The sequence below is a fragment of the Mus caroli genome, unplaced genomic scaffold, assembly GCF_978045245.1.
Source record: "Mus caroli unplaced genomic scaffold, Mus_caroli_1 scaffold_10, whole genome shotgun sequence".
NCBI lineage: Eukaryota > Metazoa > Chordata > Mammalia > Rodentia > Muridae > Mus > Mus caroli.
This window is the reverse complement of record NW_028227265.1, coordinates 118,332,573-118,357,571: the sequence shown is the minus strand read 5'-3', so window position 1 is coordinate 118,357,571 and position 24,999 is coordinate 118,332,573. Positions and strand designations below refer to the sequence as shown.

The 24,999-nt window shown below is 45.6% G+C and overlaps 1 long non-coding RNA gene across 1 annotated transcript in view; it reads left to right on the top strand.

Moving 5' to 3' along the window:
* LOC147002542 (uncharacterized) overlaps positions 1-24,999 on the top strand; it is a 40,641-nt gene that overhangs the window by 6,137 nt on the left and 9,505 nt on the right. The window lies entirely within an intron of this gene.

Here is a 24,999-nt window from a genome sequence, read left to right as displayed (position 1 = left end):
TCACTATATAGAACTTACTATGTAGACCAGGTTGTCTTCAAACTCACAGAGATCCACCTGCCTCTGCCTTCGTTAAAGGCATGCACCACCTCATTTGTCTTTGGTAGTCATTTTTTTTTCTTTTTTGAAGGCTGTGGGATCTTTAAGAAACAAGGCTTTGCTAGTAGAAATGGGTCCCTTGGGCTTTAAGGATATAGCCCAGCCCTTAGCACCATGAACAGGTGGCAATGCCCAGTTGTGAATGTTGTAATGTAATCCCCATTAAAATGATCAGAAGTCCTTTGAAATGGTGAGCCAAAATATGTCCTTATTACCTTACCTCTGTCACTGATTTTGGTCATGTTGATAGGGAAATTACTAGTGCAAAAATTTGTCATATCAATTCTCATAGCAGATGACTAGAGTGCCTAGAAAGTCTCCTAGCACACAGTTCTCTACAAAATGTAAGAATACCTCCGGGAGAGATGCCACAGTGAGGAGGGGGACAAGGCCTGGGGATGCTGGGAAACACTGGCAGTGGAGGCTGCTGGTAACAGATGTTCCCCGTTGACTTGAGATGTGGAACAGAGGAGACCCTCTCCACACACCATTTTGAAGACAACCAGTGGACACAAACAGGTGTGAGCTATGCCATCCTCAGACCCTTCTCTCAGGTCTGAATACACCTCTCAGTGGGCAACCGCACACCAGCACCCTGCCCTGAGCATGGGGTTGGAGGGCAACAATCTGGAAAACTGCACACTGTGGAAGAAGGAAATGTGGGACTTTCTCACACAATGATAACTAGATTCTGGATGGCCAAGCAGAGTACAAGGGAAGATCTGTCCATGTCCAAGGGGAAAGCCCACACTCTGACAGGGAGAGCAGATGGAGAAGTAAAAAGAAGAAATGCAAGCTCTAACGCAGCAAGGGTGGAGCTTGGGGACTAGTGGATAGCTCAGCTGGCATCATGGAAGGCTAGCCTGTAAAGCTGGGAGGACGTGAGGAGCTCTCCAGAAAGCAGCAGAATAATGAAGAGCCTGTATATGGGAGAGAGGGAAAGGGACCCAGAAGGGTGGAGCTGGCAAGCATAAACAGACACGCCACTGAAGGGCGAATCAGGAAGAAAAGCGCCTAGAGCAGCAGCTCTCCACCTCCCGACTGCTGAGACCCCTTATACAGTTCCTCCTGCTGTGATGACCTCTCCCCCAACCACAAAATTCTTTTGTTGCTACTTCATAACTGTAGTTCTGCTACTGTTATGAATAGTAATGTAAATTTACGGTATATAGAATATCTGATATGCAACCCCTGTGGGCATATCAACCCACAGGTTGAGAACAACTGATCTAGAAGAAAACTGTTCGAGTATGCAGCCCCTAGCCATCTCTCCTAAGAAGGAGCAGATGCAGGCTGTCTCAGTTTCCCCACTTGCCAGGTGGTATGGTAGATGGTAATGTGCATTTCATTTACTTCCTTCCTGAAGGGGACTCATATGTGTCACATAGGCAGTGAACAAAAACGATGAGGGAAATACGAAGGGCAGCTACAGTCTCTGTTCTAACCAGTGAGAGTCTGTGGGATTTCTGCAATGTGTTTTTATTGTTTCCTTCTTGTAATTTTTTTCCTGAAAGCATATCTCTCCGGAATAAAAAAAATTTAATAAATGTGCTTGGGTCAAAATTAAATCTAAGGCCAGTGTTATAGATTAATTTGAAAACAAAGCCTGAGAAGTACAAAGTAATGAAATCCACAAATTGTAGCCAAAGTGGTCCTCGAGGCGAAACGTTTCTCCTTAAGTGTATTAAGTATGAAGTGTAAGAGAAATACAAACAACTTAACATTCAGTCTAAGACGGCACAAAGAATTCAACGGACATGTGTTTATGTAAACATGATGAGCAATTCCAACTTCCTCGTGAGCACACCAAGTGAGGTATGCAAGGCATCCGCACGTAGTTCTCTCATGGCTGGAAACCGTCAGCATAGGACAACGGGGGACAGGATGCTGCTTGAACCTGGTCCCAAGTCCCAAGCAGGAGCAAGAAGTAGGCTTTAAAGACAAGTCTACACCCACCCCCTGGTGATGTCCAGGTTATTGGGCTGGACTGTGCGGTGGGGGCTTGCTAAGCCAGCAGGGAGGCCAGTTTTATCTGCCATGTCCAGGCTATGAAGTGTGATTCTCAGCTCTCATGAGCTCAGTGAGAAGAGATAACAAGATGATGATTGATTTACCTGGGACCGCCCTCACACACACCTCCCATACAGATGCTATGGTCCAAATGTACCTCTTAAAGCTTGTGGCAAGTTCCCATCCTTATTGCAAGTGGACACTGGGCCCAGTGTCATTGGACAAAATGGCTTGGCTTTTCCCCTAACGTAGAATACAGGCCACCCATCTTCCCTGCCTGGGATAAAATGCTGTGCAGTTTTCATGGGATGACCTCTACAATTTGATTCGCATAGAAGACAGTGAATAACCCCACCTTCCCCGGGTCCACTGAACTGGTACAGGTATGTGGGGCCTTGGCTTCTACATAATTCTATCTTACTTTCAAGTTTTCATAAACCTCGCCAGGGCTTCATGCTCACTAGGGTCCTGAAGAACTTTGGCCTGGAAAGCCAAACATTGGACCCCAGAGGAGGGATTCAGAAATCATTGTTTCCACTAAACAAATAGAAAGGTGGTGTTTGGCCAGAAGATGTTGCAAATTATTCTGAAGATAAAACCTTAAGACTATAACGTATCAAAGTTCAAGAGTTGTAGCTAAAGCTGTCCCTTGAGGCAAAACTCTCATTCCTAAGTGGTTCCGTTATTAAGCATCAAAGAAATGCATTATGTTCAGTCCAAGATCCATAAACAAGTCCCCAAAATCCAGTGGATGTATTTTTATATAAACATGATGACTAATCCTAACCTCCTCGTGAACACACAGAAAGCAGGCATCTACAATGCAGAGTGTGTGGGAGGTAGGACTGGAAAGCTCTTCATGGCAGGACAACATTTGAGGATAAAGTTCAGATAGTGCAAACTAAAATTCTTGCCAATAGTGTACCTCGTGTGCACATGCCTAATATGTCCATGTGGAGGAGGAAGGAGAGGGGAAGAGGGGAAGAGCAGGGGAGGAGAAAGGTCTCAGAGAGAGTGGGAGAGAACACTAATGCCCATCATGGACACGGGCAGGTCTCAGAAGGCCTCACCGCTTCCTGAGGAGATATAGACAGTTAATGTGGATGTCAGATTCCTCAGTGACGTAACCACTGGGGAACGGCCCTTGTTCAAGTAATGTTAGTTGAACATCAAGTAAAGTTAATGTTTTAATGTTAGTTGTTAGTCAAAGCAGTAAGTATGTTATATTTGCATTCTCCAAATGAAAAATTTAGGGTCCTGTGTATCTTTTCATAAGCCACTTGTTTTACTTTATATAAATTGAAGGCGCAGGTACTTTTTGCCTACTCATCACACTAAGCCATTTACCTCTGTTATTGATCTCTAAGATTTCCTTATCTATACTTGAAGCAAAACTATCAAACGTGCTAACAAATGAAGATGTGTGCATTTACAAAGAAAAACATTAGTGCTGAGACACTTGTCCATAAAAGCAGAAAGTCTGAGCATGGATGTGTCATTGGAAAAAGAGATGATGTCATTATATCAGGAAAAATTGCTTGAAATGTTGACTAAGCATTTTGTACCCTCACCCCTACCCAACTCCCATGATTGTGTAAGCAACCCTGATTAAATACAGTGAGCTACAAAAAAAAAACAAAACAAAGCAAAACCAAAAAAGTAGGAGGGTTTCAGTGGGCAAGGGGCATAAAAGATTAAACAGGAAGAATATGACACCATACATTATGTATGTATATATTATTTCATATATATATACACACACATGGGATAATGAACAAATAACTAAGCAGAAAGACAACTATAAGAAGAACGAGAACCGCAACAGACAGGCTCACATCATGGCCTATGGAATTGCTTCACAACTAACCAGACCCAATCCCATTCGTGAAAGCTGCAGGCTACGGGCAAAATTACTCAAACATGATCACATGTTGTTTGACTTTTCCCGGAGAGACATCCCAGATGAGACACAAAGAACAAACCCAAGAGACGACTCAATCCAGGTTCCTCTTACTGAAACGACCTTGTGGGTTTACCTACAGAAGCTTGGATGACTCCATACACCTGCAGCACCAGAGCCCCACCCAGGATGGATGTGAACTTACCAGCTGCCTGCCTCGCTGGAATCTTCATCTCCAGACAACAGAACAGCATCCTCAAGACCACATACAGATGGAGGAGAGGGCTATGATCTCAGGTAAAGGTCAGGTGACCCTCCCCTACTCTACTCTGGCGATCCTACTGTATTTGCTTATCCTTTTGCGGAGACAGTAGAGCTGAGGTACTCTGAAGTTACCACAGCAGCCACTACTCCATGATGGGCAATGGTCAAGGAAGACTCAGATGAAATCACTTTCCTCTAACACTGTATCTACTGCCTCACATGTCTGTCAATGGGGCTTTCTTTCCCACCCACCTCCATTAACAGGTATAGCTTGCTCCCCTTCCCTCCAATCTGGGAGTTGATTGGGCTTCATCTATAGGATGAGGTGGAGATGCTGCTGTGGGGCTCCCAAAGCCACTATAGATGACACTATATCTTCCCCTTCATTCTCTGGACCTCCACCCCTAGAGCCATGGCAACTATGTGCAAAGGAAGTTCAGCTTGGAGGACCATGTAGGCGGGCACTCAATCTGACAGGCCTGTCTGTGGAGAGTCCAGCCTAGCCATAAGGCACAGAAGCTGTCATAAGGCCTTCAGGAACTTCCAGCCATTGGTCACTTGTGAGTCCTTCCAGTACAGACCACAGACATGATAAGACAAGATATTCCCACTGGCCCTGTCTGAACCTGAAGACATCAACTGGGGTTGATGCCATCTGTCTTGCTGTAACAAGAACAGTACTTTTTTTCCCTTTCCTTAGAATCCGCGCACCGAAACTCTAACTTGCACTATGTCAGACTATGACTCGATTTGGTAGTGAGGTCACTGTTGATGTAGTTAGTCAAGATGAGGTCATCCTGAAGCAGGGTGGATCCTTGATCTGTTATTGCCAATAACCTTATAAAAAGCAGGGTGGGGGAAGACAGAAGGGAAGTTAGAAGTCAGGGCAGGCACCTGGAGGCAGGAGCTGATGCAGAGACCATGGAGGGGTGCTGCTTACTGGCTTGCTCCTCCTGGTTTGCTCAGCATGCTTTCTTATAGAACCCAGGACCACCAGCCCAGGCATGGCCCCACCCACAGTGGTGTGGGCTCTCCTACATGAACCATCAATTAAGAAAATACCACATGGGTCAATTTTAGGGAGCATTTTCTCAATTAAGATTCCCTCCTCCTAAAATACTGTGGCTGTACCAAGCTGACATAAAAGGTCCCAGCACAGCAATCGAGTGGGATGGTCACTTTCCACATCTAAAGGAGGAAGGGCTTTCTTTTCTCACAGTTTCAGTGGGTTCAGTCATGCTTGCTTCAACCCATGTGGTTGGACCAACATCATGGTGGTTGGAGCATGAGGTAGAGAGAAGTGTCTCACAGCATGGCTGATTGGCAGGCAGAGGCAGAGGAAACAATGGCAGTCCATGGCTTTTTCCTTTTTCCCCCTTTTGTTTTATGTAGCCCTAGGTCATTCACTCAGGGTGCATCATAGTTCCTCACTGAATCTTCTATGGACATACTTTCACAGACACGCCCAGACGCCACACCAAATTCTTCACTGATTCTAAGTCTGATCCCAAGATGAATGGGTACAGAAGGAAATGAGCTCTGTGGTGGGTTCACCCAGCAAACATTTATTTAACACATGCAAAGTTCAGACTGCAGCAGGCAAGGCTCAGAGAGGACTCGAAATGCCCCGCATGCCCAAATGATCATCTTCGAGAAGCATCACATGGCGGTTCAGAACTAGCCCTGCAGGCTCTTGAGGTGAGAGATGGTCCTGGATTTCTGTGGCTTCCACATATGTGCAGAAGCCCTGTGGACCACAGGTGGCTCCCTCAGAAACTGGAGAAGACGCTGCTCTAGGCTGCTTTGATCTGGGCCTGGTGCCTCTCACCTTATCTTTGCTCACCAGATGTAGTTTTCAAAATCTTAGGCACTTTATATTCAGCTTCAGCTGGGCCATTTTCTCTGGGCTATGAGATTAATCAGCCCCACACAACATCTTCAAGACTGGCCTGTATCTTTGGCAGAACAGAAGCCAGCCACCCTCACTGGAGGATGGCCAGATCTCAGCAGCCACTTCCTGCCAGAAGATCACACCCAACTCTTTGTTTTCAGATGTGCTCACAGATGCAGGCTCTCCCTATCTCTGAAAGAGCCTAATTTTTCTGGGACTACTTCCAGGGTCAGATCTTTGGGGATCACTCTTGACTAACAAATGGCAAAAGTTCCCAGGCAGCCGTATGGCTGTGGTACAAAGCCAAGGCACCGCTATGCACTGCAGTTCGTAGCTCAGGCTCTGAGACTCCATTTCTTGGGTTTGACTCTGATAAATATTAATACTTTAGGTTTTTATGTTCAGTTCTTCACTGAAGCTCGAAAGTAGGAGTGGTCTATGCCACACAGGGATGTTTAGAGAATCAATATCGATGACCACCATGTCAGCCTTCATTAAGTAACTGCTAGAGATGCTAAACAAAGAGGGAGGTGTTCACATTAGGTTCTCTCTACCTGGGGTCAGTGTAGTTCTCAAGAGGGCAATGCCATTTAGAAAGACCACTGCTATCTGCCTCAAGTCTACTGTCTGAGGCCTGTGAATGATAAAAGGCACTGAATGTCCTGGCTAAAACATAATATATCAAGATGCAACAGGGACGTGCTGATTACAAGATATCTTTCCTTTTATCCCCTACAAGTTCAGCACAGGAATAAGGAGACTGTACTGGTACCAACATTCCTCATAAGGTCAGCTGCTTTCCTGTCCATCACGGGGAACAGAAAGGACCATGGCCCAGTGAATGTAGGAGTAACCATTCTCTTGTTATGTTTGCAGACCAGTTGTAGCTTCAGGAAGGGGAGAGCCCCAGAGGTGAATGCCTGCCAGTTCGGGGATTAAAACGAAGCTGGATGATTGGGTATCTTTGTGGGAGTGGGCTCTGCACCCTGATCTTGGATTCCTCTGCAGAGCATGCAGTGGGATTCACCCACAGCAGCTTCTCTGTTGGAATCTGAAGATTTAAAGATGCCAGAGAGAGGCAGGGAGGCAAAACAGGGAGAATCAGCTGGTTAGATCCTGGCTGCTCTTTCTACTGCTTCCCAGGGACTCTCTCCAAGGGGGAATTGGTATTGGTATGACTCACACTGGGGGTGCTGTGGCAAGGTTCCCTGAAGCTCTCCGCCTTACACAACAGGCCTGTGGCTCCCTCTCCCAATTGTAAACACTCATTGAGCACTTTGGATGTACTTGGCAGTGGATGTAAGAGATGAAGTCAGCGCCTCTCCTCTGTGCCAGGGGCCTGAGGGATAATTATGGGTAACAACATACCTGACAGGGTTCTGAAAATCTGAAAGATCTCCACTGCCATTGCTGCAGATTCTGTTAGGCATGCTGGGCTTTCCCAAGGACAGGAAACGAAGCATTTCAAAGCGCAGTTCTCAATGAGCCCGTTCCTGTCTATGCCCATCATCAGAACGTAAGACGCCCGACAAGTGTATCTTCTGTTTACATTCCCCTCAGCTGACCAGGGTTGTATGTGTTCTCTGTGAAAAAAAAATGCAATGGTTTGAAGTGTAGACACACTGAGGACTTGTTGCTCCTAGCTGGCTAACAACCATCACCTCGTGTTGTGAGTCACTGCTCTCCGAGCCAAGCAGTGGCCATCTTGGGAGTTGATCTATACTACCCTCTTGCAGAAAGAGTATCCAATCTGGGCTTGCTGGTTGTGTACGCCTCCTCATGGAGGGGTGGGAAGGGTCACCAGACCATCACGTGAGTGTGCAGCCACTCTCTACCATCTGTGTTATACAAGTCTGCCTTAATGCCTTGTGCCCTTGATGAGGAATGGAGTATACACACAGGAAAGACTAGAAGAAGGACTCCCTCTATTTGGCTGCAGGTAAGCCCTATCCCTGCTGAGTGAAAGCTTTCCAGGAGTGGCCTGTTGTGGGGAGGGGCATCTATACCCCTCTAAGTAACCACTCTCCTATGCTCAATTAACCTCTGGTTCTCCAGAATGAACTTTGGCAGAATCCTGCTTTCTGTGTGTTTTGGAACCTCAGTGGGAGGGGTAGAGGTTTTTCCCTGGTTAGGAATTTCAGTAGTACCTCACACAGCTCTCCTTTTCATGAGAGCATGTATAAGATCTCTTGACACTTGTCAAGAGTCCAGGCAGTCAGCCTTCACCCTGCTCACCGGGCTGTGAAGTAAAACTCTTGAACAACCTTGCTCATCTGCAACTGTGTGTTTCCTGACTGGTGTCTCCCCAGCCTCCTTCCGACAGCCATCCCCTCTATTGTATGCTAATTTTTTTCAAAATGTGCATACTCGTGCATGTGCATATACATGTGTGTGCATGTAGATCAGTGTGTGTGTGTGTGTTCAGACTAATTACTTACCAGATAAGAATATCTTTATGAAAACAAAGATCTTAAGGTATTACTTAAGGAATTCTGCAAAGTGCATTTATGCATCATCCCAGCTAATGAAGGTAATTAGATAACAAAAGGTTACAGAGGGAGAAGCTATTAAATCAACTTTTTAGATTAAGGGTCTACAGGAGGACTCTTCCCCCAGGACCACACTAAGGCATGAGGAAAACTGCAATTGAAAGATGTATTTGCATGTATTTGCATCTGATTTGTATGCAATTAACATATTGTGGCTTGGCTCTGAAGTCCTGGGCAACTTCAAGTTTTAAATGTCCCTTAAAGTTCCCCATGTTGGCATTTCCAAGCAGGATCCTATAGTCTGGGTGCCTGGTCCCTGAGGGATCATCTGTGAATTGTCATGGATTCCAAGCCAGCGAGCAAGGCTGTATCAACAGCAAGCATCACCCAGAAACCTTTGCGAGTCTTAATGAGAGGTGTGGAAGGGGACCAGAGCTTAATGAGCTTGCTGTACAAGCACAAAGACCTGAGGTCAGACCCCTAGAACTTACTTAGAGCAGAATACAGTAGGGTAATTCCAGTTCTACTTCAGGGAGATGGGAGGTGAAAACCAGAAAATCCTCTCAAAGCTCCTTGCCCAACTAGCTTAGTGTATACAGAGTCAAAATGCACAAGATTGTGCCTCCAACAAACACATCTGAAAGCCAGGCCTTCCACACAGGAGGTATGACACAAACATGCCTGCACTCACACATGAACACACAGAGAGAGAGAGAGAGAGAGAGAGAGAGAGAGAGAGAGAGAGAGAGAGAGAGAGAGAGAGATTGAGACCAAGAGACTGAAAGAGAGGGAAGGGAAAGGGGGGGAGGGTGAGAAGGATGGAAGGAGGGAGAAAGGGGGGAGAGGAAGGGGAGAGAGAAAAGCTTAGAGAGACTCTCAGATAAGTCAGGAGCAGAATGCTCCTTCTAAATGTCCCCCTCCCTCTATGTGTTCAGCCTGGTTGTTAAATCACTGGGACCTACATAGAGCATTTAAGACTCGAAGTCAGAAGTTCCAAATGTAGTACCCCAGGGAGCATGGCAAACACCATCTCAGGGCACTCTGTTGCTGCCCCCACTCAGACACCTCGTTTACCTGTTTGAGACCTACAGACTCTGTTCTCAACCCACTACCAACTCTACCCAAATATAAAGTGGTCCCAAGAAGAGTCAGATGTCAATCTTCTGTACAATTTTCTTGGCATTTCCATTCATTGATATCTATAGATATCAATATTTATTGATCAAACAAAAATAAGACTTTCTTGTGGAGGGGCTGGAAAGATGGTTTCACTGTTAGAGCACTTGGTGCTCTTACAAGAGACTGGAGTTCTGTTCCTGGCTCCTACTGAGAGGCTCACTGCCACCTAACTCCAGCTCCAGGGAATCTGCCACATTCTCATGTCTCTACAGGTTCCTGTACATACACACGTGCACATATCCACACAGAAACACGTATGCAACAAAAGTATATCTTTTTATGTATAATTTTTCTGATAATAAAGGCTCCAGTTCTTCCAGACAGGGCTCATATGTGCTAGAGAGGTCACTGTAATGAGCAGTGCTTAGTTTTAGAGACATAATCTTCTAAAACTGTGGTCCTCAACCTTCATAATACTGTGACCCTTTAATACAGTTCCTCCTGTTGTGGTGACCCTTAACCATAAAATCATTCTCATTGCTAATTCATAGCTGTAATTTTGTTACTGTTATTGATTATAGTGTAAATATCTGACATGCAACATATCTGATAGGCAGGTTATCTGATTTGCAGGATATCTTATATGCAGGTTATATGATGTGCAAAGCCCTGTGAAAGGATCATTTGTCTCTGAAGGGGTTGCAACCCACAGCTTGAGAACCACTGTTCTAAAAAAGTAGAAGACCATGGGGATCTTCCTCCTTAAAAATTGAAATGATTGCAAAATATTTAAGGAGAGACAAGATCTCAATGATAGGACCAACTTGGTTACTATTAAAATTGCTTGTTTCTCCTCCCTTTGTCCGTGTAGCCTTTTGTGTCCTTGTCTGGAGGGGCCACAGACATAAAATGCTTAGCCACTTAGCACAGGCAGCATAGTGAGACCAGCATAGGAACTATGCACTACATAGAACTGCTTGTTTCCTACGCCCGCACAGGGCTATTTGATTAGATTTCTGGAACACTTGATTTCCTCTGTAGAGTTCATGGTCTTTCTCGGTTTTCCCTAATTTTCATTTCTTAGACCAACTTTGAGGGAAACAGGTTTATGCAAAAAACACTGGGCAAATAAATTGAAATCACATTGTGCAATATCTGCTGTCTATTTCATAACCCTAGATCCAGCCAGTGAGAATAATCAGTGATCTTTAGTGGGGGGAGGGAAGGGGGATACTGTTTAATGTTTCTGTTCAGTGGGAAGTTCGAAGCCCTTTTTGTGCCCCATCTATAATAGGTAAACTTGTTACAACCACAGGTGCTAGCACAACCAAAGACTAAATCTCTGCTCCTGCCGAAGAATGCTTGGGAGAGGAATCGGACAGGACCTGCTGCCAGGAGCCGCCTCCTCAGCTCCTGGCTTCTTGGAGCCTGCTTATGGTTGGGACATCCAAGGACCTGGCTCAGCTGTGCCCAGCGGCTCCACCAAGCCTGCCAGGAAGGAAGCCTCCCACTGCTGTGACCAGTAGGAGCTAAGCAAGCCTCGTCTCGACTGGCAGGCACCTCACACATAATCCCCCAGCCTCAGCTCCTTGGCAGTCACGCCCATAGCTGACTCCAGGGTGTCGGCTGGCTGGGCTTACCAGCCACTCCTTCCATTCTCGGTGTCTGTGCCTTCTTCTACAGAGCACGGGCTCAGGGGCTCAGCATCACCCACAAGGCTCCTCAGAAGGGATGTCCCCTACTGTGTCAGTGCTGAGGGTGCCATTGATTTTATCTTTATATGATTATAGATCTTTTTCTAGACAGGCATTCTGCTACCACTTGAGGTCCTTTCAGGGTATTTATGATCTGTAGCTGTCGGAAGCTAACGTCTCTAAAGACCTACAGACCATCCGTGCCCATAGCTTATCTAAGCCCAAGGCAAGCATATCTTGGTGTAACATTTGCTATGATGGCCAGTTGTCCATGAAAGGATTCTAAGTTAAGCTGATCATTCAGAGGCACTGGTCCAGGTGGCTTTACAATACTGAGGTGAGATCTTCAGTCTTCCTGGAGGAACAGAATCTGCTTTCCTAGTGTGAGGCCCTTATATTAGTGAAGATTAACATGGTTAGGGCTCACCCCTCAGGGAATGACGACAGCATGGAGGTAAATGGAGTCACCTTGTCTCCTTCCTGCTTCTGCATGCACAAGAAGCCAGGGAAGGTTCTGCAGAGGATTCTCCCTAAATCGAGATGCCCCCAGTTTCCACTCAGCATCCAGATGACTGTAAATGCTAGGTCTGGTTTGAGTAGTTACTCTGTTGCTAAGCTAGGGTGTTCATGTTGCTCCCTAAAGATCTCTCATAGGTATTTGTCCGTTATATGACTCAAGTCTATTGTCCCTCGGTCATCCTAAACTTGTAACTCGGGCAAAAACAATCAAGCAAGTTAGCCTTCCACCTCAGAAGACAGCAAGCCACGGAATGACAAGCCATATTAACAAAGGCTTCACCATCCTTCCCTTTAAAACGTCGGTCCCTCCCGCTCAACTTGAAACGTAAGTCAGTGCCGTGGAATTCATTTGCCTTCATGTCAGTCATCCATCTACTGCATTAAAAAGGGGGGGGGCACCTGTGAGGGACAGAACACATGCTTACTTCCTTATGGATGCCAGAAACAGAGGTGTGATGTGAATGAAGACCTACCTAGTGAGATGGCCTCTGCTGTGGGCTTAGGTCTCCAGCTCTGGAGCAGAGGAATGCAGAAGGCTTATCATTTGTTGCAGAGATTACAAGGTGGCTCCTGCTAAGGGTCTCATCCTGAGGTTTTTCAGGAGCCTTGACACCTCTGGTCTTCAGCTGGGAGCTGGGGTTGGGCAAGGAGCCTCCACCAAGGGATGAGTACCAGCCACACAGACTGTAACATCCCTGCTCTCCTTGGTGAGAACAAAGGAGCTAATACCTTCTGGTCCTCTTTCCCCATTGTACTGGCTAGTTTTGTGTCAACTTGACACAGCTGGAGTTACCACAGAGAAAGGAGCTTCAATTGAGGAAATGCCTCCATGAGATCCAACTGTAAGGCATTTTCTCAATTAGTGATCAAGGGGGAAAGGCCCCTTGTGGGTGGTGCCATCTCTGGGCTGGTAGTCTTGGTTCTATAAGAGAGCAGGCTGAGCAAGCCAGGAGAGGCAAGCTAGTAAATAACATCTCTCCATGGCTCCTGCATCCGCTCCTGCTTCCTGACCTGTTTGAGTTCCAGTCCTGACTTCCTTTGGTGATGAACAGCAGTATGGAAGTGTAAGCCGAATAACCCCTTTCCTCCCCAACTTGCTTCTTGGTCATGATGTTTGTGCAGGAATAGAAACCCTGACTAAGACACCCATGATGCAACTGAATCAGAAGGAGCAGAACTGTGCCCCACCGATGCCCGACGCAGCAGCCCATGCTGCTTGCTTTATGGGAAAGATGGCTTGTGGGCTGTATAGGAGTTGTTTCCAGTTCAGCCTAGCCTGTCATAGTGGCATCAACAGACTCCAGATGTCATGTTCACATTTTGCCAGATGTTGTGATGCCCTGAGATGCAGAGGAAGGGCGTGGCCTGACGTGCTCTGATTATCACTTTGAGGATGATTTAAGGAAGGAGAAGATGCTGACTTACTCGATCCCATAGGAGCCAACATGAGATGTGCTTTGCTTTGTGAAAATATTTGCTCTATTCAGGTAAGATTGCATTTGTCAACGTCTCCAGAGAGCTGATAAACCAGCGCTTCTCTCTTTGTGCTACCTCTAGGGTCCACCCAAGCCTTATCCCCATTCAAATATTTACTGTGGTGGGGGAAAAGAAGTGTTAAATCCATTTAAAGGAGAAAAAAACTCCCTGTGCATCATAATGAGAGACTCCGCTATGAAATTTTCTCTGTCTGAGCTGTGATTTCCGGCCCTGCCTCTCACAGCTCTAAGATCTTGAGCTATTCGCCCATTTGCCAAGAATGAGACCTTTTCCCCAAGTCTGTCTCCTGTGAACAATAATTTCCATTGAGAAAGGATCACAATAGAAGGTGTTTACTGCCAGTGTCTGCAGCGTGACATCATTGCCGGAGCTGAAGCTAAAGTCTTTTCAAGGAGCTCAGAAAGTGCCATGAGCCAGCCCCAGGATCTAGCCACACTCCCGTGGGTCTCTTTTAATTGTGTGGACTCCTGACTAGGACACACATGGCAAACAGAACCTTTATATTAAGACTCTGTAAACAAGGACTGAAAACCAGGCCACCTATCGAGATCACCCTGTTCCAGATCATTCTGTGTTGTAGAAACGGTGGCTCTTCGGCTGAGCATTGCCCTAAGAAATTGCCTTCCATGTTGAGGAAGAAGGATGACTGTAGCCCCTAAGTGGATATACAGACAGCACCATCTGCCAGGCATTACCTGAGACACAGACTGATAAATGGCTTACTGATTCCTGGGGGTAGAAAGGGAGCCACCTCTGAGTTTATCAAGGATGTTTTGGGGGCACACTAGGGTGCTAAAATCTTATCAGGGAAACCAGGCCAGGGAAATTATCAGACTGACCAGACTAAGGCAATGGTATAACACCCTTGCCTGTACCCCATGAAGTCAGTTATGGACAGGACATACCAACCTGCCATCTCATACCTGGTGTGTGTGTCATGCCAAGAGCTCCCCAACTCAGCCCCATCTTCAGTGTTGACAACCAACTCCACTGTTTGCCAGTTCACCAGTTTGCCCCTCCAGAGCCTACGGCTGCTGCCTGCTTCTGACGGGGTTAGACCTTCCACCTCACAGCTGTTTTTGCCTTTAAACCTTGACCCCAACAGCAGCATCCCCTAGGCTGGTTCATTATCTTATCAACACAGACATTCTCAGCTACTCCCAAAACCTTTAGAACTCTGCCGCAGCCTCTTTAACTCACACTGTAAACCACACATATGCATATAGATATCCTTACTCTGTCCTGTGTGCTGTGTGATATGGGAGCTAGCATGACTGATCAAGATTAAAATGAGAATAATAAAGAACCCAAGAAGGTGGACTCCAGAAAATCAAATAACCCCATTAAAAAATGGGGCTCAGAACTGAACAAAGAATTCTCACCTGAGGAATACCGAATGGCAGAGAAGCACCTGAAAAAATGTTCAACATCCTTAATCATCAGGGAAATGCAAATCAAAACAACCCTGAGATTCCACCTCACACCAGTCAGAATGGCTAAGATCAAAAACTCAGGTGACAGCAGATGCTGGCGAGGATGTGGAGAAAGAGGAACACTCCTCCATTGTTGGTGGGATTGCAAGCTTGTACAACCACTCTGGAAATCAGTCTGGCGGTTCCTCAGAAAATTGGACATAGTACTACTGGAGGATCCAGCAATACCTCTCCTGGGCATATATCCAGAAGATGTCCCAACCGGTAAGAAGGACACATGCTCCACTATGTTCATAGCAGCCTTATTTATAATAGCCAGAAGCTGGAAAGAACCCAGATGCCCCTCAACAGAGGAATGGATACAGAAATTATGGTACATTTACACAATGGAGTACTACTCAGCTATTAAAAAGAATGAATTTATGAAATTCCTAGCCAAATGGATGGACCTGGAGGGCATCATCTTGAGTGAGGTAACACAATCACAAAGGAACTCACACAATATGTATTCACTGATAAGTGGATATTAGCCCAAAACTTAGGATACCCAAGATACAAGATACAATTTGCTAAACGCATGAAACTCAAGAAGAATGAAGACCAAAGTGTGGACACTATGCCCCTTCTTAGAATTGGGAACAAAACACCCATGGAAGGAGTTACAGAGACAAAGTTTGGAGCTATGATGAAAGGATGGACCATCTAGAGACTGCCATATCCAGGGATCCATCCCATAATCAGCTTCTAAACGCCTACACCATTGCATACACTAGCAAGATTTTGCTGAAAGGACCCAGATATAGCTGTCTCTTGTGAGACGATGCCGGGGCCTAGCAAACACAGAAGTGGATGCTCACAGTCAGCTATTGGATGTATCACAGGGTTCCCAATGGAGAAGCTAGAGAAAGTACCCAAGGAGTTAAAGGGATATGCAACCCTATAGGGGGAGCAACATGATGAACTAACCAGTACCCCGGAGCTCTTGTCTCTAGCTGCATATGTATCGAAAGATGGCCTAGTCGGCCATCACTGGAAAGAGAGGCCCATTGGACTTGCAAACTTTATATGCCCCAATACAGGGGAATGCCAGGGCCAAAAGAATGGGAATGGGTGGGTAGGGAATTGGGGGGGGGGTATGGGGGACTTTTGGGATAGCATTGGAAATGTAATTGAGGAAAATACGTAATAAAAAATATTAAAAATTAAAAAAAATTTACAAAAGAACCTCACCTCCGTAGATTATCAGGGTAAGATTATATGTGAAATTGCTGCTCCCTAACCTGCTGAACTTCATGAGTTTATTATTATTTAGCAATTTTTGACCTTATGGGAAGACAGATGTGCTCTCCTACAGTGGACCCAGCCTATCACAGAGACCCCCTTCACAATCCACCCTCCCTCCCTCAGCCACAGTGATGGGCTCCTGCAACTGTGACTCCTCCCGTATCCACATCCAGGAAAGACTCTTCATGGGCCAGATGGCTGGCAGGGCAAGGTACTGAGTCTGGAAGGGTCAAGAGAACAACATCTTCTGGGATTTACCAAGTTTGCTCATCATTTCTAAGCAGGGGTTTCAGGGGATGCTATTTCATACCATTCCAAGTAGATTCTCCTTCCAGGGAAAGGTGCCCAGGATACAGGGGGAAGAAAGCATTGGTAACAAGGGTGAGACAATGTAGACTAAAGACCCATGATCACCAGAGACTCGGCTCTGCACAGGACAGGGTGATGAGGATCTCAACAGGATGAGCAGACTTGTTTTGATAGGGGTGTGAGCTGGTAATTCTGAAACCAATTTATAAGTATGCCAAGACTGAAAAAAAAAAAAGTGTGCTATTCTGTTTGAGTAATGGTAGCCAGGGCTGATGAGAGAGACGAGCTACACACAGAGGTGAGGGTAGAGACATGAATGCAGGTAGGCTGCTTAGTGTGAGCAGCAAGTGTTATAAACACATGTGTAGACACATGCGGATCTAGAAATAGGTGAGATATGGACATGTATAGTTCTGTCTTTAGATCTTTTCTTCATCTGACCATCAGTCAGGCTAGAGACAATGACTGATTTGAGCAGCAATGGCTGTGCTTCCTACATATATCCTGGTTCCCAAATATCATTCTCCAGTGAGTACCAGAGCTGCTTCTAGGTTGAGGCAAGGAAAATGTAAGCTTATCTAGAATGTGTTGTGGTGCCAAAATCAGGATGGATCCTCAAAAGGATGGGGATGTCAGAGAGCGCAGCGTAAGGGTTCTCAAATACTGCACTTGGGACATCCCGAGTAACAGGACTAGACATCCTGATCCAAGCATCGCAATGACCACATTAAACACAAATGGCTTAGAACCTTAATGAAAAGACACTCTCAGAGTGAAATTAAAACAGGAGGCAGCCAGAGGCAAGCTTAATGATATAAACAGAAAGCGAAATGATGAAAAATGATATTCTAACCAAACATCATCCCGAAAGCCAAACTGACTAATTCTAATATCAGAAAAACTCCCAAATAAGGAGGCTTAATTCGTCAGTAAGAAACGAGCATACCAAGTGTACACCGGGCCAACAAAAGCTGCAGGGTTCATGAGAGGCATGGCCCATCCTGATGGGGAAAGCGTGGTGGCACTCGTTATTCGTGGTAGCAGGAACGTGTGGCTGAAAGTCCTCTTATCCCAGGGGACCAGGAAATGGGTTATAAAACCCCAGACTTGCCCCAGTGACCCACTTTTTCTATACATTCTAAAACAACACCATCAGAGGGACCCAAGTGTCCAATCCCATGAGCCTGTGGGTGACATTTCACATCAGAACTACAGCATTCTATAACAATGTAACAAACATTGTTACTCAGTGGAATGCAGTCACTATTTAAAGATTTCATAGTTGTGAGTAGTCTGTCTACTAAAGTGTACATCTGATATCAAGGTCAATGCTTAACAATATTTGTGGAATTGCACAGGGTCGGGGGTCCAGTAAAAGCTTTCAGATTAAAACCACTACCATCACAGATGTCAAGAATCAAGGTGTGGAATGCAAATCGTGCTGGCATCTACTTGGCATCACCAGAAGCTTCCAGAAGGGTATACAGAAACCCAGAGTGTGGCTGGTTCATCTGATTTTTATGTTTACTTTTGTGAGGGACTGAGACATGGAGAAAGGGCAGGAGGAGAGTTTTGAAGATAATCTTTTATAAACACTCTTACCAGCGTCATTTATTCAATAGGTAGTCCACTGTTAGAAAAAGGAAGAAGTATCCCCAGCCTTGGACAGAGTCAGAACTGCCAGTACACCTGAGTGAGAGTATTGTAAGTGGCTGGGAAAATAATATCATTGTTATTAGTACTTGGCAGACAGCTGTGTGTTCTTTATGGGCATCTGCAGGACATTTACAGACATTGAGGCTGCCTCAGACCACATACAAAATGCCACACTGACTTTCAGAGGGAGAAATAACACAGACCAAGCATACTAACCACAGTGAATAAAATTAAGCTTTGTTCAAAGGCAGTGTCTGTCCATAAAGCTCTGGTTATTAGACAAGGAGGAAGGGGAACAAACGCGAGCATTCACTGTGAGAGATTAATAGATGGAGACAACGCAGGAGGAAGGAAGTGATTCTTAAAAAGGAAAACCAAGGGCAGAAATAGAATAAAACCGGATTTGATAACGCATCTAAGAGCTTGTTCTTTGAAAGAAAAAGAAAGAGGAACCAGAATGCGAAGCACCTGGCAGTAGCTTCCAGAAAAACAAACAAAAACAAAACAAAAAAACAAAAAAAAACAAAAAACAAAAGACGAGAAAGCACGGTATACAAAATAGGGCCTGAGAACATGGTGGGTAGAAAATTAATCATATGGTAAGCACCCCATAATACACATGGCCAACTCTGTGATTATAACTTGGGGAAAATTACAGAAATGGGTACATTTGTTCTTAAGGCTAGAGGGCTAGGGAATGGAGATTTTCCCCAAAAGTCCTACAGAGGAATAAGCCCATGGCCCAACATATAACTGAGAGACCTGAGACCTGTGGGGCGCTGCTTCCCAGAGAAGCCAGGCCTGGCATTTGGGGACTTTTGCCCTTTTTCTGCTAACACACTGCGCAGCTGCTCTAGAGGGGAAGAAGTTACAGGAGACCTCTCCAATGCTCACAAAAACCCAGAACAGTTCTGAGCCCCAAGCCTGACAGAGGTGCTACAGAAAAGGGAGTGGGAGACTGTGAAAAGGCTTATTAAAATTCCAAATAAAACACCAGCAACTTCAGGCCAAGGCTGTATGAGAACGGCAGTAGCTCATATTCAAGGAAGACAAGGGTATTTTAACAGATCACATTAAGAGATTAAAAGAAGACCCAAGCTCTCAGCTAAGGAAGATGCCCATAAAACGGCATCGAAACAACAACAAAGCAAAAACAAGCTTCTTCTCGGCTTCACAGAAGCAAAAATGCGTAAGTGGCTTGGATCAAAAAGCCAATTCTCTGATAGTCCCCATCGACAAACATTCTCAATCTTCAGGCTACATCACATTGACTTCAGAATTAACTGGGTATTTGTTTAAAATGCCGGTATAGATTGATCAGTCGTCTGGATCCACTAAGACAGAGTGGAAAGTACCCAGGAGTTCAGTGCCTCAAACCACAGCATCTATTCTTGATGTCTGCCTTCAGACTTAGGAGAGGGGGTTCATCGAATCTTGATGGACTCACACACGGTCACAGGCTGAGCTGGCTGTGCCTGTATGAGGTGCTGTCCATGGCTCTGCTCCACATCTCTCCTTCTGTATCTGAGTGCAGTACCCTTGCCTGGGCATCTTCTCACGGGGATATTAATGAGCTCCAGACAAAGTCTGTTCTTGCTTGTGCCGATGTTTTGGTGTCTATATTCCATTGTCCAAGAAAGCCAAAGTTTAGCCCCGTGCTGAGGGAGGGGTGAAGCTCAGCTGATGGACCGTCTTGCTCAGACGTCCATCATGTCCGTGGATGAGAAACAGGTATACAAACCTTCCACAGTTAACCCTTTAATGAAATCTTTACTTGGGAAATAGAAGCTGGGGCAATAAAGGGCATTCTGTATTAGCTGTGGGAAGAGAGACCTGCTAGTCAGAGACAGAGATGTGAACTTGGGACTCTAGATACAGGGAAAAGGTCAATACCCATAGCCTCCCTAGTCAAGGAGTTGCAAGTGTTATGGAGCAGTTTTCAGGAAACAGGAAGTGAGAGAAAGAGCTGTGAAGCTACACGCCATCATCACATGTTGGAAATGTTTTAGTGCACCAAGAGTATATGCTGGAGAACATCAGAAGTGATCGATCAAAAGAGGCGTCGGTAATATTGTGAAATGTGTTGGGACGCCACTTACCTCTTTTCTCTTCTTTGAAAGACTTTGTAGTAGATCAGCCTTGAATATGACCTTGAACAAAAGAGACAAGGAAGACACAGTCCAACCAACAAGGACACAAAACCTGAGGGAGTCACCAAGGGATCCTCTAATCTTCAAGTGAACCATTCTAATTCAGACAAGGAATTATGAAGCCACCCTAGTCAACAATAGCTTAGGGACACCTAATACCCACAGATAAAAGGTACTCTTGGGTTCTCCAGAAGACTCAGGGGAGTCATGAGGGTAGCTTTCACATGCATCTATGTTACCCACACCATCTGCCTATCATCTATCTGTCTGTCTATCTCTACATCAATATCTTTGAACATAATCATGCAGGTCTGTATCCATATGCTGTCTGCACACTTGCTTACTATCCACATGCATGCCAGTCCTTATCAATGTGTTTATAATGGTTGAAAATCAAGGAGTCAACTGGGAGAGAGTCCAGTCTTGAAGATCCAGTCTCATGTAGTTCAAGTGGATAGTTGAATACCCAACTGCTTGTGTAGTTAAGGCTGATGATAGTCCTGGCTTGCGTGGAACCAAGGGCAAGGCTCTGTAGTGAAGGGTTAGAGCAGAGCCAAACCTAGCACTACTGTTCAATTCTTACAGGATTAGCAGTACCAGCAAGACCAGTGATATTCTGAGACTCACTTGTCTTCTGCCATTTGTACAGACAGCTTCCCATCATAACACTGAGAAGGCCAGGAGAAATCTGAGAAATGTGGGTTAAGAACATTTGAGTTAGACAGTATTTCCCAGAAAAACAGAAGCAATAGGATATATAGTATGGGTATATGTGTGGGAGAATGGATGGACGGGTGGATGGATGGGTGGGCAGGTGATGGGTAATTGATAACAAATAATAGACATATTATAGATACTAGATAATTATGATAGAGAGATAATAAATGATAGATGAGAGATGTAATTGATAGAGATATAATAGATAATAAATAGATAAGTAGAGTGATTGATCGACAATAGATGTGATTGATATGTAGATAATAGGTATGTAGATTGATGGTAGATATGACTGATACACAGATAATAGATAATAGGGAGATAATGGATAGATGATTGATTGATTGATTGATTGATTGATAGACAGATAGATAGATAAAAGAAAGATAGGCAGATAGGTAGAAGAGAGAGATGATAGAGGCAAAGAGATGTAAAAAGGTGTCTATGAGTCAGTCTGAAGCCTATGTTCTTTTTCCCATTCAAGAATCCTCACTGTTAATGCCAAGCCTTCTGATCATCAGCTGGACTTATCTGTGTGATAGAGGGTCCTCTGCTTTAGTCACAGATGCTGTAGTGTTGATGGTGGATGGTCACCACATCATAGCAGTGTCTACCCCACCACTCAAAGATGGTGATTGACAAGAGCCTGGCACACACACATTGAAACAGCTCATAAGTCACATGGGCTTTGAACCTAGGCAGACGTGGGGTGCCTCTGCTAAGCAGGCTGGACCAGAAATAGCCTTCCACTTCACTTCCCTCCTCTCTAGCATGGGAAGAATAAAAAACCCACAAAGAACAGCTGCTGAAGGAGTTAAGCGTGCACTCAGAGACCACAGGATTTTGTTACCACTCCTTTGAGCACAGGAGGTGGCAAAGCAGAGAAAATCGGGTGAGCCTGAGAGTCAGGAGAAGGCTCTGAGAGCCAGAACAGAGTTCTGGGGGATGACCCTTTCTTAAAAGCAAGGGGCCCTGGGCTGGAGGATGAGACTATCATAGAGAGGTCCCCCTGGGACCTGTCCTAGTTTGACACAATTCCACAGACTACAAGTACCTGATTACAATCAGGAATAGCCACCTCTGCCTGTTTGCTAAGGACAGCACCTCCCCTGGGTGTCTCCATCCTCACAAACAGCTCTGAGGTCACTATCTCCTTCCAGCACACTGCTGACTCTAAAGGGTGCCATTCAAACTCCTTCCTTTCTAGGAACCAGCTGATGACTTGAAGCAGGGTTTTCCCCAAGCCCACGAGCTGGTCCTGTTCTGCTGCCCACCCCCCCCCACCCTGAGCACATGCCTGCATCAGAATCCACAGAGCAGAGAAACAATAAAACCTGGTGCTTTTACTCCTGAGAGGAAATCACGAGACCCAGAGCAGGTACAAATGTCCCTGTGACCTACAGCTCTGACGTGCGTAAGGCTGAGGTCACAGCTGACTGGTTGCCAGAGGTTCCTTGGTGACTGCAGAGATCCCGTGTCATTGCTTTGCTGTTATGTAACAGCCGTGACTTGAAGGGCTGCCTGTGCTCATGTGAGGACAGCCACCGTCTTCCAGCACCAGCGCTGGGTCACAAGACACAGACCTCCGTGTGTTGATTTCACATGAGGTCATCTGCCAATTTGACCCATGACAGAAATGAAATCTGGCTTTCCTGGAGGACCTCATTTATCATCCTACCTTTAGCCCTCTGGCTGTTTCATTTGATTACAGAGGAACTGAACCCCTAATAATATCACCAACCAACCACATAAAAAGGGGCAGCCATGAGTCTACGGGGCAGTTCAGGGCCTCATGGTTCCTTCCTCTTCTTGTTAGTTGAAAATAATTCTTGAAGGGGGAAGAAAAACATTTCAAAAAGAACTTTTCTTTTCCCAGAGATTTGAAGCAGGATGTTATTATGTGTCTTCTATTACATTAGGAAACTTTATTAAAACCATCTTTCTCTAGCCTTTTAAATCTGAGGCATGCAGCACACTTGGCAAGCGCACAAATACCTCCATAATGACGAACAGAAATATATATGTGTTTGTAACAGGCACACCATTGTTCTTCTAAAATATGGCCCCTTTTCTATACTTTTTCCCTCCTGGCATCATGGGAAAATAAGCCTTAGATCATTTTGAGATTTATCACCAAACACTTGGAATTCATGAAGCAAAATTGGGGCACAGGTTTCCCTTTCGGCTTCCAGTCTTCATTGTTCGGTTCACATTGCTTAACTGAAGCCCACATTTGCCAGCCGGGTGCTCCAACTGGACTAGAAATCATTGAGTTTATCAAGTGTGATTTCAGACGACGTAACATGCTTTGATGGGCTCTCATGGGTGCTACAGCAAGTCAGGCATGCTGTAGGCTCCGTGATCTCACAGAAAAGTTATCTTTTTTTTTCCCCTCAGCACTTGATCATTTACTGTGCTTTCAATGAGCTCCCAGCATGCCGAGCATCAGCCTCATGTGAGTGTACCCGCCATCTGCTGCCCCAGCAATGCTAAGTAACAAACAGGAATGTTCAGTTAAACAAAGTGTCCACTGAATCCCCACTTCTGGGTTCCTGCTGATCTGAGTTCTTGCTAGTCAGTGCAGACTGACTAGATGGCTCCTCAGGTCTAGCTGTATTTCCTTGAAAATGAGGGTTTTCAGAGCCATTGCTTGCCTCTGGGGACCTCAGGATTGAGGATTGAGGCTCAACTTTGCTCCCCCTGCCTTTCCGTTGCTCAGATAAGTTTGCATGACCAGACAGAGCATCAGAACAAGGAAAGAGGCCAATACACACAGACACCTGCTGGTCTCTCTGGCCTTGGAGATGCTACTCACTGGCTACAGACAGTCACCTGGCTAAAGTCAGAGAGGGAGGGGGTCATAGGTGGATGGGAAAAGGTTTGGCAAGGAGGCAAGTGAATAGGTGGAGAGCTGTGTGTGTCTACTACATAAGTATGCTCCTGAAGGTGTGCACTGGAGAACAGTGGGGTGCAAGCCCCGAGGAAGAGAAGTGTTATGGCCTGTATGTCTAGGAATGTTGCCTGGTGGAGGTCACAAAACCAGATGCACATCAAGACATGAAACTTTCCAAGTAATTGCTGCCACACTGTAGCAGTGACCACTGACGCCCAAGGACTGGGGCTTCATGTCTGCTCCTACCTGGTGTCTCTGCTTCCTTCTTCCTATTGCTTGTCATACTCTGTACCCCTCAAGAGGAGTTAGTTACCACCACCACCACCACCACCACTCCTGCCTCCCACTTGTGTGCCTCCTCCTCCTTCTCCCGTGTGCCCAAACACAGCCAGGGCTAACTCATTTCTTCGATACATTGTGCAATTCCAAAGTAGCACTTAGTAAGTGGAGACAGGATTTCAGCAAGCACATCCTCTGATACAGAAATTCCGAGGCCCTCTAAGAAGTGAATTCCTCCTAGTTTTTGGGATGGCTGGCCACCCCAGTGCGTGTCCTGGCTTGTCTGAGAACCAGTTACCAGACCCACTTTCTGTTCTCTCTAAACCTAAAAATAAAGGGGCAGTTAAATAAGTTTGCCATCAATAGCAACTGAGATGCCCATGTTATTAGTTTCCATCCAGTATCTACCAGACACCCACTTAGAGCTGAGCACTCTACAACCTCTAATTCTTTGCATACTAACCAGTTTTAGGAGATCTTTGTGATAATTACCATCTACTGCAAGAAGGAGGAGCTTCTCTGATGAATACTGACAGATGCTTTCTGATCTATGGGTGTAGCAATAAGTCATTAAGAGTCAAGGCTAGAAATTGGCACAGACGTTTGGGGGAAGAGGTCCCAAGTTCTTGACTCCAGGTTACCTCCTTCCGTATTCCCAGTCTCACCTGTCTAGGAACACTCACTGGCCTTTCCAGAAAATCCACTTGCTTCCAGGTTGCCCAGCAAAGGCAACTCTGCTACAGCCCAGAACCACAGGACCAGCCAGCACAGTGCCAGCATCTAGGTCTTTTCAGAC